This window comes from Arvicanthis niloticus, chromosome 1, assembly GCF_011762505.2.
Source record: "Arvicanthis niloticus isolate mArvNil1 chromosome 1, mArvNil1.pat.X, whole genome shotgun sequence".
Taxonomy (NCBI): domain Eukaryota; kingdom Metazoa; phylum Chordata; class Mammalia; order Rodentia; family Muridae; genus Arvicanthis; species Arvicanthis niloticus.
Window position 1 is genome coordinate 78,806,147 of NC_047658.1, and position 6,775 is coordinate 78,812,921.

The 6,775-nt window shown below is 43.2% G+C and overlaps 1 long non-coding RNA gene across 1 annotated transcript; it reads right to left on the reverse strand.

The window, feature by feature from the left end:
• Positions 1-203: 203 nt before the first annotated feature.
• Positions 204-6,758, reverse strand: LOC143443610 (uncharacterized). Its single transcript, XR_013112743.1, has 3 exons — positions 6,660-6,758; positions 3,341-3,425; positions 204-319 (listed from the first exon to the last, which is right to left on the reverse strand). It is a non-coding gene; the product is annotated as an uncharacterized LOC143443610 (long non-coding RNA).
• Between the last annotated feature and the right edge of the window lie 17 nt (positions 6,759-6,775).

Below are 6,775 nucleotides of genomic sequence, written 5' to 3' on the forward strand. Positions count from 1 at the left end.
CAAATTATCATCAACCTTTGGTTGTATTTTAGATTCTAATTTGGATAAATACATTTATTTTTATTTTGAACATGAAAGACAGCATTCAAACAATGAAACAAAAGCAAACAATTAACACACGTGAGCAGCAAACAACAAAATAAAAACAGAGAGTTGAGTTCAGGCTGACTTATTTCTTGCCCCATTTTCATTAACATGACTTACCTTTCTCAACACAGCAGATTCCTGTGGTGATCACCTTCATTTCACTTCTGAATTTTTCGGCAGATCCTTCTTCCAGTAACTTCCCTCACTGGGTCTCTCATTCTTGCTGCCCCACCTTGGGTGCCAAAAATGTAAAGAACCATTCTGCCCCACGTTTAGGGGCCAAAATGTCATGGACCACTCTATCAATGTTGGAACCCGCACTGCCAAAAGCTTTGGGGGCTAAACTGTTAGAGTCTGCACTGCCCCAGGCCGCTCCGGTCAGGGTTCAGCAAGAGAGAGTAAGGACCGACTTGAGGAATGGAGACCAGACAGAGTGTGATTCAATCCCGTTTATTCTTCAGTCTCTCTTCCTAGTCAAAGTCCCAAATTTTGAGTTGCTAGTCCCTAGTTCCTAGTTCCTAGTCCCTAGTGCCTCCAAGTTCCAAGTTCTTTCTCCAACTGCTAAGTGCCTAATGTCTAATAATTTCTTCTGTCTGCCTCTCGCCTTTTATGTCTCACTTCTAAGCCATTCCTTTAAGTCACACCCTTAAATCATCCCCTTAGGTCTTGTCTCTAAATCTAATCTCTAAGTCACACACCTTTAAGTCTCACACACCCAAGGGAAAATCCTGGGTATCTAAAACAAGATGTTATCAGAGTGTGCTCAGCTGTTGTAGGCTATTGTAATCAAGTCTCTTCTCAGGGCATATGGCTCAAGATGGCCGCAAGGATGATAGCCACCTTCTGTCGACTCCCCACAAGGGAAGAAAAAATGAACAGCCCTGCCAACATCCCGATCTCTAACTTGCAGCCTCGGAGCTGGGAGAAAATGAATTTCTGTTAAGTCATCTAGACTGAGGTATTTACTACTTAAGTCATAGCAAACTATGTACAGTTTCTCAAACCTTCTTAACAATGTGTACAAACTGCCTAAAATAGTTCCTTTTGTGTACTGATTCTCAAAAGATATCTAACTGAAGAACTAGAATATTCTTTGTTAAGATGAAATATTCCTTTATTACTTTGACAGTGAGATATTGTATCAACATATAAAGTAGCCTGCTTTCCTGGTTGGCTCATTGTGTTTAATGGGGCCACTGACTACAATGTCAACAACAGAGTGTCGAGAACTGCACTAGTCCCACGTTCGGGCGGCCAAAAATGTCGTGGCCTGAGCAAAATGTTGAGGCCTGGGCTGCCCCGCGTTTGGTGGCCACTGTATCCTGGCCCAAGCTGCCGCTCCAGTCCGCGGGTCGGGGTTCAGCAAGAGAGAGATTGAGGATGGACTCGAAGAATGGAGACCAGATAGAGTGTGATTCAATCCCGTTTATTCTTCAGTCTCTCTTCATGGTCCAAGTCCCAAGTCTAGCTGTACTGTCTAAAGAGTCTCCCTAAAGAGTATATTTCCTCTAAGTGTCTGATTCTCTCATCTCTCTTCTGTCTGCCTCTCGCCTTTATATATCTCATTTCTAAGCCATGCCTTTTGGGCACACCTTTAATCATGCCCTTAGGTCTTGTCTCTAAATCTGATCTCTACACTTCTAAGTCACACTCTTAAGTTACACACCTTTAAGCCGGGCGGTGGTGGCGCACGCCTTTAATCCCAGCACTTGGGAGGCAGAGGCAGGCGGATTTCTGAGTTCGAGGCCAGCCTGGTCTACAGAGTGAGTTCCAGGACAGCCAGGGCCACACAGAGAAACCCTGTCTCCAAAAAAAAAAAAAAAAAAAAAAAAAAAAATTACACACCTTTAATCCCACACACCTTTAATCTCACACACCTTTACACCTTTAATCTCACACACCCAAGGTATCTAAACCAAGATTATCGGAGTGTGCTCAGCTGTTGTAGGCTATTGTAATCCAAGTCTCATGTCAGGGTATATGGCTCAAGATGGCTGCAAAGCTGAGAGCCGCTTTCTGCTAAAAGTCAGCCCCAACAACAGAGAACAACCTCACGGCCTGTTCTAAGATGCACTTTGCATGCTCCAGGTGCTTCACCCTGACCGGGAGCCCAGAGGCCCAGCATGGAGCTCAGAATTGTTGCCATTGTTTATTTGTTGTTTTGGATGAGGTCTCACTATTTAGCCCTGGCTGATCTGGAACTGTGTAGACCAGCCAGGCTAGTTGCCAAACTCACAGAGATCTACTTGCCTCTGCCTCCTGAGAGCCAGAATTCAAGGCATGTACCATCATGTCCAGCGGAGCTTAGCATTTTGTGAGCAGACATTGTGCAATCAAGCTAACTGAATTGAAAGCACTCTGAAACTGGACCCACTGCTTCAAAACATCCAATCTAATCAGTGTCTCCTACGGTCAGGGAAAACAAAGGACTGCAGCAGGTGGTCCTCTGCCTACCATTCCTCTCTGTGATCCCCTGATGACTACCCTGACTTCAAGCGGGCTGTGCCTAAAGTACCTTAGGGCCTGGACTCTTCTTGGAGGCTCCTGCTCCAATTTCTCTCTAGACTATCTCAGCCAATCCTATTGGGTGTTTGTTTGTTTGTTTGTTTGTTTTTTCATTTTGTTTTGTTTCTGGCTTTTCCACACAGGGTTTCTCTGTGTAGCCTGGACTGTCCTGGAACTCACTCTACACACCCAGATGGCCTGGAACTCAGATCTGCTGCTGCTGCCACCACTCTCCAACTTGTACCCCTACCCCCAGTCCCATACATTGTTTTACATTTCATTTATATGCCAGTAGTCTCCAGCGGCGGCTGCTTCCCTGACGCCTGACTTTGGCTGTCTCAGGCGTCTCCTCCCCCACTACCTCAGGGATGGATGCAGCAGGCCACTGGGCCAGGAGTCTCCTAAGCAGTCTAGCCACATTCTTTCACCTTCCAGTCCATCTGCAAGCACACACAACAATCTTCTAAAGCCACAGAGACCGTCTTCTCATTCCCTTTCTCTCACTGATGCATATACATCTTTTAAAACTTTTCAATCACAACGCGCCTAAGTCAAAAACCCAGGGAGTTGGGGTAGGAGGGCTACAGATGGTTCAGTGGTTACAAGTGTGTTCTGTGCTTCCAAGTTTGGCTCCCAGCACCCACACTGAGCAACTCACAATTGCAGCTGTCTGTAACTCCTTATAAGTCCGAAGGAGGAAGGGGAGGGGGAGGGGCACTCAAGCAGAGGTGTTAGAGCAATCACTTACAGTAACATCTGTGGGCTAGTGACATGGCTCCATGGTTAAAAGCCCTTGATATGCACGCTTGACATCAGAGGTTGATCCTGGAACCCTTGACGGAAAGAAAGAAGAGACACCTGAAAGTTGTCTTCTGTCCTACACACACACACAATAGTAAATAATAAATACGATTTTTAAGTTAAAACACTTGGAAGAGTTTTTAAGTGAGTTTAGACTTAAAAGGACTGCTTCATCAAATGTATACACACCAGAGTTTCCAGTTTTATAATTGGTCAGTTAATAGTGGAAAAGGGACTATTTTCTCACATGATTCCAAATGATCTCATATCTCCAAACTTTCACACTTAAAGTCTGCAATTAAATTGTTCTGTCAGAGAACCAGTGTCATTTGAGAAATGTTAAATATTTTCCTCTTCGAAGAAGAGGTAGGTAGTTAAACATTGTCCTATACTGGTTTATTTCAAAGCACAAAGTACTCCGAGCTTCCTGCTGTGCCTCGGGACCATTAGCTGACTGAAACCTTGAGCTTTTGTTCTACATGGCTGACGTCAGCAGGCTTGAAGTTGGACTCTTCAACTCCCCCTACTCTCCATGTACCCATGCTTTACATTCCAGTCTCACAGCTTCCTTCAGGATTCATGAAGCTCTTCTCTCTAGTAACCTCTGTTGGGGCAGCCAAAAAATGTTGCGGCCCAAGCAAAATGTTGAGACTCGGGCCGACCCACATTTGGGCGGCCACTGTATCCCGGCCCAAGCTCCGGTCCGCGGGTCAGGGTTCAGCAATAGCGAGAGTGAGGACGGACTGGAAGAATGCAGACCAGACAGAGTGTAATTCAATCCCATTTATTCTTCCGTCTAAGTCCTAAGTCTTGAGTTCCTAGTGCCTAGTACCTAGCTCCTAGTCCCTCCAAGTTCCAAGTTACTTCTTCCAAGTTCTCTTTCAAGTACCTGCTACCTGTCTTCTCTCTGCTGTGTCTGATTCCCTGTTCTGTTCTGTCTCTGCCTTTTATATGTCTCAATTCTAAGCCATGCCTTTTGGTCACACCTTTAATCATGCCCTTAGGTCTTATCTCTAAATCTTATCTCTAAATTACACTCTTAAGTCACACACCTTTAATCTCATACACCTTTAATCTCACACACCTTTAATCTCAAGGTATCTAAACCAAGATTATCGGAGTGTGCTTAGCTGTTATAGGCTATTGTAATCCAAGTCTCATGTCAGGGTATAGGGCTCAAGATGGCTGCAAAGCTGATAGCCGCTTTCTGCTAAAAGTTGGCCCCCAACACACCTCCACTCAAATCATACTACATTTCCCATTAATTATCACTTCTTCCAAATCCCGGTCTAAATCGAGTTCCCCTATTAAACAAACCTCTAGTTCTACATAATCAGGATATCTTTGGTTACCAGTAAACAAAAGACCGAATGTCTGGTCAGGGATTTTCATACCAGGGAGACTTTGGGGCATGTGGAATAAGACCACCACCCACCACAGTGTATGTGGTTCTTTATGAGCTTTGTCATGTTTTAAACAGAATTTAGCATACTTCCCAAAACAATATTCATTAATTGCACGCGAGGACATTTGAAATATGGCTTATTAAAGAGGATTGTAATTTATTGAAATTATGGAAAACTGAGGTTGTGACTAGCTTTTCCAACTATAAATCTTAGGAAATTTAAATATTGACACAAATAAAATTAAGCAACTAAATTAAGTATATACATTTAAAATACATGCTGAATTTCCAAGACCTAATAGGAAAAATGTAAATTACAACTCAACTTTAATATTGACCATTAGTTGAAATGATAGTATCCTGGCTATAGCGAGTTAAATAAAATATATTACTCAAATTAATTTAATCTGGCTTTTATATTTTAATGTGGCTGCTAACATTTTTTAAGTTATGATGGGCATGGTGGCTCACACAGCATTACACAGGCAGAGCCAGAATGATCATCTCTGTGAGTTCAAGACCATCCTAATCTAGATAATGAGTTACAGGCTACACAGTGAGACCTTGTCTAAAAAAATATTTTTAAGATTACATATGTAGTTAGCACTCTATTTATATTGGCAAGCACTGATCTAAACATTTAAACAGTTATACAACCATTAAGTCAAAACATAAATTTAATTCAGTTTCTCCTCAACAGTTTTAAGGGGAAAACCATAAATGAATTGGTATTTTTTTGCACCTAAAAGTGTAATATATCTGAAACTAGGTTGGAGTTTGGAGCCAGAGAAGATGAAAAATCAAGTAAAGATGGCAAAGGGGTAATAGTAGCTCCAGCTCAGCAGGAGAAATGGGGAGAAAGAACAGAGAATATCTCCAGAAATACTTGCTAGTAGGGATCGAAGGAGGCTCTGTTTGTTTTGAGACAGGACCTCTCTATTCTGTAACCCCAGATTAGCCTGGAACTCCACATATAGAGCAGGGTGGCCTAAAATTCAGAGAGATTCACCTGCCCCTCCCTCCTGAGTTGAGATTAAAGGCATGTGCCACCATGCTCAGCTAAACTGACCCTTTCTATTCCTTCCCTTATTTATTTCAAGCACAAAAAACTATTTAATACTCTTCTATAATGAAATCATTAGCTAAAATGTTTTTAAATTCTATAATTTCATTATTTAGGTTTAATCGAATTCTTCTGATTTTATTTAAATCAAATCAGGCGGTTCCTTTTCATTGTGCTCCCAAAGAAATATAAGTACATAAAGAAATATATAAAGGCCATGTGCCCAAACTTATGCCCATAACTGCAGCAATAAGAAAGCCGAGATCGGGAGTTTCAGGTAAACCTGGGGTACAGAATATCTCAAAAAATAAAATGGGGCCGTCAAGAAGATTCCGCGGCTACAGTTGCCTGGCTCCAACGCTGACTACCTGAGTTCGATCCCTACGACCTTCAGAGTAGGAGAAAACTGATTCTCACAAGATGTCCCCTGACTTCCATTCACCACACCATCGCTCACGTGTTTCCATATACAAATATGTAATGCAACAAAAATAATAATCCGTGCATTATTATCATAACTTCAGAATTCACTGATTATGTCTATTTAAACTAGTCACAAAGATATCACCAGTGTGACTTGCACAAACTAGCTGGGAGAATACAAAACGACTGCAGAGCTGATAAAAGATTGAGATGTCCCCGCGAAGCTTAGGTGGCCGAAGAGGCACCGCCCATCGAATTTGTCACCAGAGGCCCCGCCCACAGAGGCGTGGTTTTGCCTCACCACCACCACTCCCCTCCCCGGCGCGAGTATATGAGGGACTCAATTTGGACTACTTAGTGGCAGAGACCGCGGACCTGAAGGCGCTTGGCCACCTACGGCTGACACAACGACAATCTCGGAAATATCAGTCTTTCCAAAGAAGGACACACCAGAGCCGCCGGGCGGAGCTCGCGTGGGACACGCCCTCCTG